The sequence below is a fragment of the Poeciliopsis prolifica genome, unplaced genomic scaffold, assembly GCF_027474105.1.
Source record: "Poeciliopsis prolifica strain line A6 unplaced genomic scaffold, Auburn_PproV2 SCAFFOLD015, whole genome shotgun sequence".
In the NCBI taxonomy this organism is placed as follows: Eukaryota; Metazoa; Chordata; class Actinopteri; order Cyprinodontiformes; family Poeciliidae; genus Poeciliopsis; species Poeciliopsis prolifica.
Genome location: NW_026562390.1, coordinates 6631091 through 6644408, shown reverse-complemented (window position 1 = coordinate 6644408; position 13318 = coordinate 6631091). Strand labels below are relative to the sequence as shown.

Sequence of the window (13318 nt, the reverse complement as noted above, 5' to 3'; positions counted from 1 at the left end):
ACATTTTAAATAGAAACAAATATTAGACTCATTCGGAGGCAGCTGAGCATCCAGAGGAAAGGCAAAACATGTTTATTTAGCACCATGCATACACAGGCTAATTAAAAAAAATCATTTTCCGAAAATGCAAGGGAGTCCACTATCACCAGAGGTCAGACATTCACCTGTCTGGACAGGCTCCACAGGAATAGATTCAACCCTAAATCTTTGTGTTGGACAATTCTCATCCATTTATATGAAACATAAAATGACTGTGATGCCGTGTCATTTTCAAACTGGCGACTCCTTTAGCTTAGCCCTGCAGCCAGTGTGGCCAAAATAATGTTAACATCCCTTGACAAGATTTTTGTGTTGGTAAATTTATACCTGCTTTATGGGATGAGAAGGGAACATTGTTTTGTCTTTTTGTCTAAATAGTTCTTGCCACACTGCCATGATTTCCATAGTTGCTATTCACATGTAACTGATTGGTTACATGTGAAGCCAATCTCATTGGGTGACAAGCAACACATGGACCACTGCCAACACTAAACATTGGCAAAGAAAATGAGAACCATTGTGGAGATCTAGATATGTAAAATACAAGCTTTTCCATACTTCTATTAAGAAAAAAGGTTCAGAAAACATGTTTTGTTGTCTCTCCATACTATTCCAGAAAACTGTTTTGAATCTGCTTAGCTTTATAGTTATTATTAACGACAATAAAAACGAAATGTTTGCCATCTTAGCGTATGCAGACGAACTCTAAAGTACCAGTGACTGAAAATGTTGACGTCAAAAAGTTGAATTTGTGACAGGACGGTTGCTTCATTAAATCCTACAACCGCCTGCCATAGCGCTGCTTCGCCGATCTCTCCTGTCTTGCAGGAGACAACAGAAAGCAAAAGAGAGGGAGAATTTCCCTTGAGATGAATGGCGAGATTGCGCAGGCGCGAACGAGGTCGACTCATTCCGGTGGAGACGGGCTGAAAATGGCAAGTGCAAAAAAAAAAAAAAAAAAAAAGTGCTGCATTTACTTAATGGGGAAAGACCAGCGACGGATAACAAGGTGGCATGGCGCGATGACATCTTATTTCTGGACGATTTAAAATGTCGGACTATAGACAACACGAGATTCATTTAAAGTCATTTAAATGAGCTAAATTATGAGATCAATTTGACTCACAGTCATTTTAAATCAAATGAAAATAAATCATCTAAACTTACAGGGTGATCAAATGTTTTGCTGTCAAATACAGAAACTGCAGTGACATAAAGAATAAACACAGAGCCTCTGCTGAATGGCAATTAGTAAATTATCGATGCTAATGGGACCTCTTTGTAAGAGCAACACAATTAATCACAAACTGAGCAAATCACGATTGCAAAGCAAAAAAGTGTCCCCTCTTTATCAAGCAGAATCGTTACGCTCTCCCAGACAGTGTTATAAATAATTCAGCAATAAAAGCTTGCCTCTGCTCGCCTGCCTGGCTGCATGCAGCACAAAATAATCCCCTCCGGTGCTCGGCATCGATCTAAAGAGGGCGTCACCAATTAGAACAAACCTCGGGACCAAATGAAGTTCAGTCAACATTCCTGCTGTCGAGAATGCCCGCGACGGGTCAGCCCAGATCAGCCAGGGATTAGGAGGCTTCTGTCAACTATCAATAGCCATGTGCCTGCAAAGACACAAGGGGGAGGGAGGGGGTGCATGTGGAGCAGGAAGGGAAGGAATGGAATGGGATGGGGGGTAGTTCCAGTGCAGATCCAGCAGCCAGCCGATGATGCTGTTTGTCCTGTCCGCGGATCGGAGGAGAGAATCAGCCGTCTCCGAGCGGCAACACATTTAATCCCGCTCTGGACATTTCCTGTCCCAGATCCCGCCGCCGAGCGGCTCTTTGTAAACACAGCTTTCAGAGGACAAAGTGTAAAAACCCCGGGAGAGATGGAGAGGAAGAAAGCAATTTACCTGCGCACTGCTGCTCCCGATCAGCCCGCTGATATCACTTCCCCGCTCCGTGTTGCTTCCAGGGATGCCGCTCACTCCGAGATGCTGCTCGCCGCTCAATTGAGACGACGGGGTTTGTTCACGTGGCCGCGCTCGCTGCTTGTAATTGGCGGAGCGGCGCGAGCTGGAGGTGACTACCCCGCACCTGTGCGCCACAGCGATGCGGGGATGGGATGGCCACTTGGTGTGTGAATCTCTCAAACTTCCTGGACAAAACGGGTCAGACGTTTTTCGGCTAAATACCAATTGCAACACTGCAAATTTGAGTTTTTCCTCATGCATAAATTTAATAGTGGTTTTTCCATGGGGTGGGAGCCTTAATCTCCCTCTCCCAAAGAAATTCCAGTTTGAAACATATATATATATATATATATATATATATATATATATATATATATATATATATATATATATATATATATATAATATATATATATATATAATCTATTTTTCAGGAAGCTGAAAAATAGATCAATCTGTGGAGGGTTTTGATAAGGATTATATGGGCAACTGTCCAGGGTGGTGATAAAAAGGGGACAGACAAGCACCTTTCAAGGGTGGCATAGATAAACAAAAAGATAGATAGATAGATAGATAGATAGATAGATAGATAGATAGATAGATAGATAGATAGATAGATAGATAGATAGATAGATAGATAGATAGATAGATAGATAGATAGATAGATAGATAGATAGATAGATAGATAGATAGATAGATAGATAGATAGATAGATAGATAGATAGATAGATAGATAGATAGATAGATAGATAGATAGATAGATAGATAGATAGATAGATAGATAGATAGATAGATAGATAGATAGATAGATAGATAGATAGATAGATAGATAGATAGATAGATAGATAGATAGATAGATAGATAGATAGATAGATAGATAGATAGATAGATAGATAGATATAGATAGATAGATAGATAGATAGATAGATAGATAGATAGATAGATAGATAGATAGATAGATAGATAGATAGATAGATAGATAGATAGATAGATAGATAGATAGATAGATAGATAGATAGATAGATAGATAGATAGATAGATAGATAGATAGATAGATAGATAGATAGATAGATAGATAGATAGATAGATAGATAGATAGATAGATAGATAGATAGATAGATAGATAGATAGAGATAGATAGATAGATAGATAGATAGATAGATATAGATAGATAGATAGATAGATAGATAGATAGATAGATAGATAGATAGATAGATAGATAGATAGATAGATAGATAGATAGATAGATAGATAGATAGATAGATAGATAGATAGATAGATAGATAGATAGATAGATAGATAGATAGATAGATAGATAGATAGATACGTGCCAGTTTGGTTTGTTGATGTTCCAGATCACAAGCTATTATAAACACAAAAGTAAAACATGATCAAAATAATGATATTAGCTGAGTGTACGCTACATCTGTTCCACATCTGTTAGTAGCATGACTGACAGATTATCCCTGCCCTCTTTGAATGTCATTTCAATAGAGTGCAGCCATTATCAGATTTACAAACCCGGGCTTAAAGTCTACATCGACATGCAACAGCAACACAGAGTATATATATATTTAAATCTCAGGGCGTAGTGCAAAACTCTACTTACAAAAATGGGTAATGTATTGCAACATTCATGCACATTTAGGCTTGAGGGCTGCATACCTGCCTGGAGCAGCCCAGCGAATACAGACCATACCTCATCTCCAGTTTAGCATGCACACTCCAATATAGCATGTGCACACAGTTTTTCATTTACCTACAGAGGCTACGGCATAGAGCAGTCAATGGTGCAGGAGTATTTTTAGATTTCATGTGGGTTGCAGATGCTGCTGTACTCAACTAGCTCACCACGATCAGAAAGCCATAAAACCTTTTTTTTTTTTTCCTGGATCATTTAATGCTTTTTAATTCCCTTTCAAAATTCCTCATCTATGTTTGTCCTCATATTGAGCTATTTTTTTTTATTTAAAAAAAGTTTGTTGTGCATCAAACACTTTTCTAGCTGATTAAATTAAATCAAATATAAAACATGACTCTGGAGTGCCCTTATAAAAATGTGCTCTTCTTTGCGGTGAACCTTACCAGGAGTTTCAAGTTATTAGAGAGTTTCAAGGCCAAAATAACTGCTGATCAAAGAGTAAGCATTTTCCCAACTTCACAATTTTTAAGAAATATCTTAATGATCCCCTTCCAGGAAAATTTTATTCCAAATGAGGAGTAAAAAATGGTAGTTTTTGGAAGGAGTGCATCCTATTAATCTAATGTAAACCTGACCACGGCAGTGTGATTACTGGCCTGTCTGCTGTTTCAGATCAACTCGTTGTAATTGATGGAACCGTGACCTTTGCTCTCTGTCAGGTCACGGCCTTAAGCTGAAGCACAATTACCTTGAGCAGCAGAACAAAGATCCAAAGCACAGCAGCAGGTCCACCTCTAAATGGATCAGATTGAAAAAAATCAAGGTTTTGGAGTGGTCTAGTCAAAGGTCGGCCTTAAGCCCTATAAAGATGCTGTGGCATGACCTCAAACAGACAATTCACTCTCTACTGTGGCTAAATTAAAAGTCACGCAGAAAAGAGTGCAGCAAAAGCAAACACCTGAGAGCAAATTGTCGCCAATTGTGGTCAAAGAGTTTCGGTTTGGAAGTTATTTTTTTATTCACCCTAGGCTCAGTGGGTTTGGATAGCTTTTGTCTGTAAGTAAAGAAAATCATGATTTGAAAACTACATTTTGCATTTACTGAGGCTATCTGAGATTGTTTTTATTGAGATGAAATATTTAAGTAGGACAGAAAAAAAGAGATTCGGTGTGGGGAGCAGGGATTTTTTTGGATGTATTTTTATTTTAAATCCTTGTTTTTAATTGGTCCTTGCAGATTAGACGCTGAAATGGCCTCCTGGCTATTGGCATTGAGGCTCTGTGTTTTTTCCCTAACACGGTTTTGGCCTGAATTAAAAGCACACTGGGTTTTTTAGGGCACCATTTGGATTGAATGAAAGGAACCTGGCAGAAAACCTACGGAAAATATTCCTACTAGCATACATATAAATGTCAAACACATTTACAAAATTGAAGCCACAGAACTCAATCGCATACCACATTTTACATCATAACTGGTCTCTTCTTCACAAGGTTTCTTCTTATCCTGACCGAAGGATAACCCTTGGTTTTTAGGCGACAGGAGCCTGAAGGAGGTGGGGGGTGCTACTGTTTTTGAGAACAAAAGCTAAAGAGCAGAGAACAGACCAATGTTCCCTCCTTCTGTTTCCCTCTATTCTAACCTTTATCCATCATCTCTTCATCCCCCCACCATGCACCAACACAAACGCCTGCCATCTGACACCCCCCTCCAAGGAGTTGTTCAAGAGCTGCTTTCTAAAAAAAAAAAAAAAAAAAAAACACCCCCCACACACACACACACACACATATGAGCTGCTGATCTTAGTGAGGATCATGTGTCATGCTCTCCCCTCTAAAGTGGGGAATCAGGCCAAATGGCACAGAGAAACAGACGGGAGGGCAGACGAACAGACACCATTTCCCATCGCTAATCAGGCCGTCGTGCACATCAAAACAGAATGCAGGATGATGGAGAGGAACTTCCTGTTGGTGGACGGTGCAGCAGAGGACGCAGCGTGAGGGCATCAACCGTTGGTCACTAGGCACGATGCCACCTGGCTGTGCCACCGCAACCAGGACCCTGGGATTTGTGTGTGCGTGAGGAGCCTTGCTGGGTCGGTCCGAGCTCGGACGGGCAGCAGATGGCGGAGCCGCTGTGGGTCGAACATACGAGCAAGGTGGACTCGCACACATGGATGCACACCGACTGCTCTGCCTGTGGTTACACAGTCAGAGCTGCCAGGAAGAGTTCAACAAATGCTAATCTGACAATCACTCTCAACCAAGCGTTTGTAACTCTGAATAAATGTGGAGATTTATTCATATTAGTTTTGATTTTATGTTGTAGACTGACACACGTTAGTGTCCATGTAGCAAAAAGAGAATACTTTTATTACTTGTCTTCAGCCCCTCTTAATAAATACTTCATAGAATCACCTTTTGCTGCAGTTTCAACTGAAAGGCTTTTAAAATATATCTGCCAGCTTTTGACTAATACAGTAAAATTTTCACCCATTTTTCATTGCAAAACAGATCAGGTCCAATTAGACAGAATGCTTAATGTCTTAAGGACCAATGTTTGAATCTTCAGACTGATTCCCAATTAGATTTATTTCTGTCTGATTCTAACAAGCAAATTAACTTTAAACCAGCATTGTAGTCATACCTGTCAAGTCTCCCATTTTGTCCAGGAAACTACAGTATTTTACCCCTCTGATTTGCAGTGTTTGGTTTCTGGGTCTCATGTAGTTCTCTTATCAAAGAATTGTCTACCCAATAATTGTTGTGTCCCTTACATAGCTGATGGCCATAATTTATTATGGCTTTTTTTTTCTTTCCAAAACTCATTTTCTTCCTGCCATCTTTGCATCATGGCACAACTAATAGTCTATAGTCTTCTCACTGACAGCTGTGGATCATATTCATGTAATAAGTGACTTCTGAAAGCAATTTGTTGCACATGATTGTGTTTAAAGTTATCAGAGTAAAGGGGGTTGTGTACATTTCATACATGTCTATTTGTAAAACACATTGAACAAAACTGTGTACTCTTTTCCTTCCTGTTTTACGATCATCCAATATGATGTATCATTGAAAAAAACAACTAATTATAGACATTAAAGTTTGCAGCTACTTAAAGACTACATAAAATTAAATAAAACTAAATGTAATAGTGAATGTTCAACATGATCTCAATATAAACAAACTACTGAGCCCTCCAACCCATTCTTATATGGACTCAACCTGACTGATGCAGAGGCACATGTGTTGTAGCACTATGGCTGAGCAGCTGTCTCTAGAGTGGAGGACATCTCTTTCACTGGAGAGTGATGGACGGGCCTCTGCAGTGGACTATAGATTAGGAGAGAAATGTACACAGCCCACACTGTGTGCCTTTATTACTACAGTCAACAGAAAATTATGTTTTGGAGAAGCTCTGTGAACAACAATACGTTTTTCCTGTGGTCCTTTTTTCCATTGCGTGGAAGGTGAGGACAAAAGCTGTCAAATTAGTATCATGCCAAATGAGCAGATGATGACAGGATACCAACACAACACTGCTATTGTGTAAAGAAGATTGATTTCCGCTGAGATCATAAATGTGTTTACTGCTTGTTGGATGCAGATGAGAGCCTGAAAAGTTGCTTCACACATAAACACTTCCATCTATCCACAGTGTGAATGTGCTGGATTTGTGAGAATCTTGAGATGGACTTTGGTTTAAAAAATTAATTTAAACCATGATAGTAATACCCACAAATCTATGTACAGGTTGTTTCAGTGTTTCTTCCATCTTGTCTCCTGCAGATGTGGGTTTCTCAGATGAGACTCATTAATGCTCATCAACAGGAGCTGAAATACAGTTGACTCCCTAAAACAATCACCAGATCATTTTGCTCAGTGTTAATCTATTTGTGTTCTTTGCTTCCTGTAGTCCTGAATCTCACCTCTACTGACTCTTATGACAGAAACTGGATTCATCATTGATGTTGGAGGTCTGGACTCCAGTTTTTTGTATCCTGATTCCTAGCGTCAGTGTGGAGATCGCGTACCTCCTGGAAACTGCTCATTAGCCCCGTCTCCAGTGTCAGTAACCAGTTAATAACTGATTCAGTTCTAAACAAGCTAGGTGTGTCTTCATTGGCAGCAGTTCCTCACATCCTCATATAGGCAGCAACGTGGGCTGGCCATGAGCGGGCAGAAGCTGTAGTTGATTTTCCACCTCTACCCACGGGAGGCATCAAAATGTATTTGAAAAGTAGAATTGGAACGGTTTGTGCCGTAGATGTAGGATGGCTGCCCCATATTCAGAGGCTGTTAGTTATCAGCATTGCAGTTTGGGGTTAAATTCCCTACTAACTTTTTTTGCATGTCTTCCTCTCTTTCTATTCATTTCTTGTCTGAACGTCTGCAAATAATGGACACTAGTCTACTAAATATTTACATAAACTCTTTGATTAATTTCAGCAATTTTTTATTCTATTTTTATTTTTTTGCTTTAACGTAAATTGGTAAACATAATATTGTTTTTGTTTTAGTATTCCACTGTGGACATTTCTTTAGAAGAGCTTTTAAACTGACTTACTGTTTTCATTTAGCACTTACTCATTGACCTCTGACGAACATAACAATTGATTTGATTTATTTGTAAATCAACATTGTCACATTGTCATGTCATTGATTTGGTAAAATGACATTGTCACAAGCAGATGAAACTATAGACTGTCAATATGTTCAGCTGCATTCTCAATAATTAAAATAAATACTGTGAAGAAGTGTCAGACAACAGTAAGCGTGTAATGCTCAATGTTATTGTTGTATTGCATTTTTTGTTTTAGAAGCAATTAGATCATGTTTGAATGTTTGTGTTAATGATTCAATTAAATTTTACTCAAGGTTATCATACCAGGAGATTCTCATGCTGTGCCCATTCCTAGTTATGATGTAGAAAACATTTTCATTCATCTGAAAAAGTGTAAAATAAAAAAAAGATTCTTATTAGGCCAGCCATAAAATGATACAGCATCCATAGAAAGAGTGTGGAAGTGCACTAGGTGTGACTCTCTGTTATCAGTGACAGGTGAGGGTAAAATGAAACCAACCTGTTCGGACTCCCCAAAGCCTTCAGCTATTAAATAACAAAAGAGACATGAGCTTGGCTTGTTGTGTTCTTAATGACTTTAGACTGAACTGCGTTACTTTCTTGACCACTTTCTCAAATCATACCCTCACCTTAACATATCAGATGCTACATTCCCCAGAACAACATGCATTGTTATTTTAAATGTGTTTCCTAATGTAACAATGTGATTTCCACTCTTCTTAAGACGACAAATCCGCTAAAGGTAAATATTTAAAGAGGTTTCTGCAAGATGAGTAATACCTGAATGACAAGGACACAAAGAGCACGGGGCTTTGTGCAGCTCAATGCTGTCAGCCGTGTTCTGAGCTTCCGTCTCACTCCTGTGACAGAATGACATGAATACCCATCAAAAATGTTGATATGCTCTTTGTTTTCCATTATCCTCCTAGATCAAAACACACAGGGAAAAACAACAGTAAAAATCTCATTCTGCACACCTAATAAAGAAGGTAATACTTCTAGGGAAAAATTCACTTCCATAAGAAAACATACACTATTTTGCCATTCATGTAGCATAACAATTTGTTGTAAAACTGCTGTCTTTATCATAAGGTTGGTTAAAAAAAAAAAGCTCTAAAAGGGCAAAAATTTTGAAAGGACACAAAGAAAGTCTGCTTTGATATGCACACCTATAGACACTTAAACACAGAGGCTGGAGATATTTCAGAGGTCAAACTGTACAGCCGCAAGGAGAGCAGACTATTGTTTTGATGATGCAAAAGTGTGAAACCAGCCATCCCTGCTGTAATGACTGGTGTACCAGGCTTTTATTAACCAGCCTGAAGTGTCAGAGGCCTAATCTCCACCCTCAGGCGCTCATCACTAAACCAGATTGACTTTACTGATGTCACAGCTGTAGCGCCTGATTGTGGGTTCATGAGAGCTTAGATGGTATAAAAAGAAGGAACGGGACAGCGCACGCCATTTTTAAACTTCATCAGTGCCAGAAAAGGACAAGTGTTTTTATACCCTCTGTAGCTTTTATGCTCTATAGAAGTAGTGTGTGTTTTGTAAAGCCTAAATTAATGGAAAACATTTAAAATTTTAAAAGTCTTGAACCATCTGTGTTTGGTTTGTCTTATTTACTAAGAAAATAGTAAAAAAAAAAAAAAAGTCCTGGGGGAACTAAAACAGTTAAAAACTCGATGTATCCACAGGTTTACCAAGCCAGTCTGGAAATGTGTGAACTCATATAGAGAATGGAGTGAAAATGTTCTTAATGACTTGACGGTAAAGTCCTGAGGCCTGACAGCGTTATCTGGAACACACTTCAAAGTATGAGAGTGTGGAGAATCCAGAATGGACACAGTTTGTCTCTGAGAGGTGTTTTGGCCTGTCCATCAAATGTACAATGATTTTACCCCTCAAAATCAGCTATGGGTCTGACACGGTAAGAGGGGAGACAGAGTAGGACAGGCGCAGAGGTGGAGCACCAAACATTCGTTCTGATCACAGTATTGATTTCTATCTTGTCATTTTAAGCTCTGGCATAAGGACAAATATCCAAACTGTTTAGCTCATAGCCCATCTCTTCAATCCACTGATAGCATCCACCTGCTTATTCCCCTCTTCTTCCCCCACATCATCACTCTCCTTTCATCTTCTCCCATGCTTGCATCAATACATGCGATTCCTCTCCCTCCATCTCTTGGGATTTTCTCCCATGTAAGCTCCCATACATATTACTTCAAAGCTGGAAAAGATAGATATAGCTGATAGATTGGTAGGCAGACAGAAAGATGGATAAAGCTTCATTTTGTCCTGTGTATAATAAAATTGTATTCCAAGCCACATTGTCTTGCATTATTCAATCTCTTATTTCAGTTGATTCTCAGCTTACAATCAAATTTGGCATGATGCTTGATAAATTGTTTAAATGTGTATTTTAGAGTTGAGTATTGAGAACAACATCCTCTGGGATTCATGAAGTTCTCTATCACTAGCATCACTTCATGAGACATGCGCTTCCTCTCCTCCTTCCTCCTGTTCTGTTAAAAGTCATTAAATTTCTCTGTCTGCCCTCAACTCACTGTGAAAAACATTAGCATAAAAATTTTGCTCATCCAGCTCCCTAATGATTATGATTCAGCCTCTGAATTCTCATTGCATCATGGACAGTTGTGGGGCTAATCCACTTGTATTGCATTGCAGGCCTTTTATTTAAGAAACAATTTAACATTGGATTTAAAGGTGTTAACTGCAGTTCAGTTTTAGAGAGACAGCTGTCTCATCATTTTCAGACGATAATAAGCACAGACAAACAAATATATCTTTGTGCATACGAGCATAATCCACGAATCACATGGCATGTAATGGTACACACACACACACACACATCCCCTCCATGGGCTGCCACCTTATCGTGGTGGGGGGGTTTGCGTGTCCCAGTGATCCTAGGAGTTCTGCTGCCCAGTGCAGACGGGTTCTAGGTGAGGGACCAGACCAAGTGCAGCCCAAAGATCCCTTATGATGATACGACCGTCGGAAACAGGGTTGTTCTCTCCGTACATGAGGTCCCACCCTGGAGCCACCCTGGCCTGGGGCTGGGGCACGCTGAGGAGCCCCTGGTGGCCGGTGGTGGTATGACAATAAAAACCCTTGAATCCCTGAACTATATCAACAATATGTACACCAAGCAATACATACACTTAGCATTCCACAGATAAATGCTTTTAATCTGGTTAAGAATAATAATTGTGCTGTCAATAAATGAGGCCTAATCGATGTTCTTAGTGACCAGAGGAACAATAAGGCCTTAATCAGCCCAGATGTTCAAACTGATGAAACATGAGGATGGAGGCTCTCTATTAAAACATTCCTCACCATCTTCCATGTTCTTTCAGCAAACAGTTGAGACAGAGCTGGTTTTGGTTCCACCACTATTGACCTGCTGCTTTAGCCGCCTTAGAAAGTTTTCTTAAAAGTCTGTCAGTCTGCAGATCATGTGACCAAACCAGAAAACACACTGGAAATATAGATTACAGCATTCTTTGTTTTACCTGGCAGCCATCTTGGTAGGCGGTTGCTATGACAACAATAAACAAACCACAACAATACCAGAACATTACAACCATTGTTTACGTCTATTTATGATACATTTTCTTTCCCACTATCGTTTTATATCTGGCCCCAAATGGAAATGAGTCGGATGTTCCTGATATACGGGATAAAAACAATGAATCAGGAATTATTCTTGTTTTGAATGTAAACAAGAATAAAGAGTAGGATAATTGGTGGTGGAATGTCACTCCACCAGCAAAGGGAGATTCTGTGATGTCACACCCAATGCCGTCAGTGATGTCATCAACTGGAGAATTGTATGTGACACAATTCTGCAAATTGGTCATTGCTTGCAATACCCCTGACTTGTTCAGACGCTCGCAAGCTCTTTAAGGAAGTTTTCCAAACGACGATTTTGGCGAAAGCATTAGGAGAAAAAATGTCTCATCGTTCACCAAGATTCAACTTTGAACTGATTGGACCCCACGGGAGAAGGGGAGCCCAGCAGAACCAGCAAGGCGGGTTCCCTCCTGTGCAGCCCAATGCCTCCCACGGGGAGATCGGAAGGCTGAGCTCCCTCCAGGAGATGGAGAGAGCTGGAAGGTACGAAGACCACCAGCGACTGGCCCACCTGGAGGCAGAGCTGGAGCGAGAGAGAGAAGAGTAAGGGCCTCCAGGAAGAAATGGAGGCACTTCAGACTTCGTACAAGGAGCTGAGCTCCAAGTACGAAGCTGAAGTTGCTCTGGTGAGGCTGGAGGCCCAAACACAGAAGGATTATGAAGAGGGAATCAAAAAGCTGAAAGCAGAGAAGGAGGAGATCATTGAAAACCTGTCAAGAAACATCAACATCATGCGAAAGAGGGAGAAACAGATCCTAAATGAACTTGACCAGGTTTTCTATTCATTTGAGGAGCTGAAACGCAGATACGAGACAGACATAATCTATTTTCAGCAGCAGATTGAGTCGTTCTCGCAGAGGACGGAGCAAAAGGAAACCACTCTTTCTAAAAGAGAGAAGAAAGGAAAACATCTGCAGGAAAGAAACTTTTCTGCCCTGCAACAGCAAGTTGCAAAACTGCAGCAGCAGATTACAGAGGAGAGGAAAAGTCATCAAGAGAAGTCAGAGGAGGACCTGGCCATTCTCCATAACATCAAAGCCGAGAACGCCGTCCTCCTGGAAGAGACCAGACAAGAGATCAACATCCTGCAACAGAAGGTCAGCAGCTCCCAGGATGAGTTGCAGAAGGCTGACGGTAGGTACAAAGAGCTCCGCTGCAGATACGAGACGGACATCATCCATCTGCAGCAGCAGAATGAGTCGTACCGGCAGAGGATAAAGCAACAGACAATAGCCCTTTCTAACAGAGAGCAGCTACTCCAGGAAAGAACGTTTTGTGCCCTAAAACAGCAAGTTAGAAAACTGCAGCAGCAGATCAAACAGGAGAGAGATAGTCATCAACAGAAATCCGAGGAGGACGAGGCGATGCTCCACACCATCGAAGCCGAGAACGCCGTCCTCCTGGAAAAGACCAGACAAGAGGTT

At 40.4% G+C, this 13318-nt stretch overlaps 1 protein-coding gene across 2 annotated transcripts in view; it reads right to left on the bottom strand.

The window, feature by feature from the left end:
* The window catches only part of strbp (spermatid perinuclear RNA binding protein), an 81598-nt gene extending 79550 nt beyond the window's left edge, over window positions 1–2048 (bottom strand). For both annotated transcript variants that reach the window (XM_055040306.1, XM_055040309.1), the window contains exon 1: window positions 1949–2048. The gene's annotated coding sequence lies outside the window, so the exon portion shown is untranslated. The remainder of the gene's footprint in view (window positions 1–1948) is intronic.
* Between the last annotated feature and the right edge of the window lie 11270 nt (window positions 2049–13318).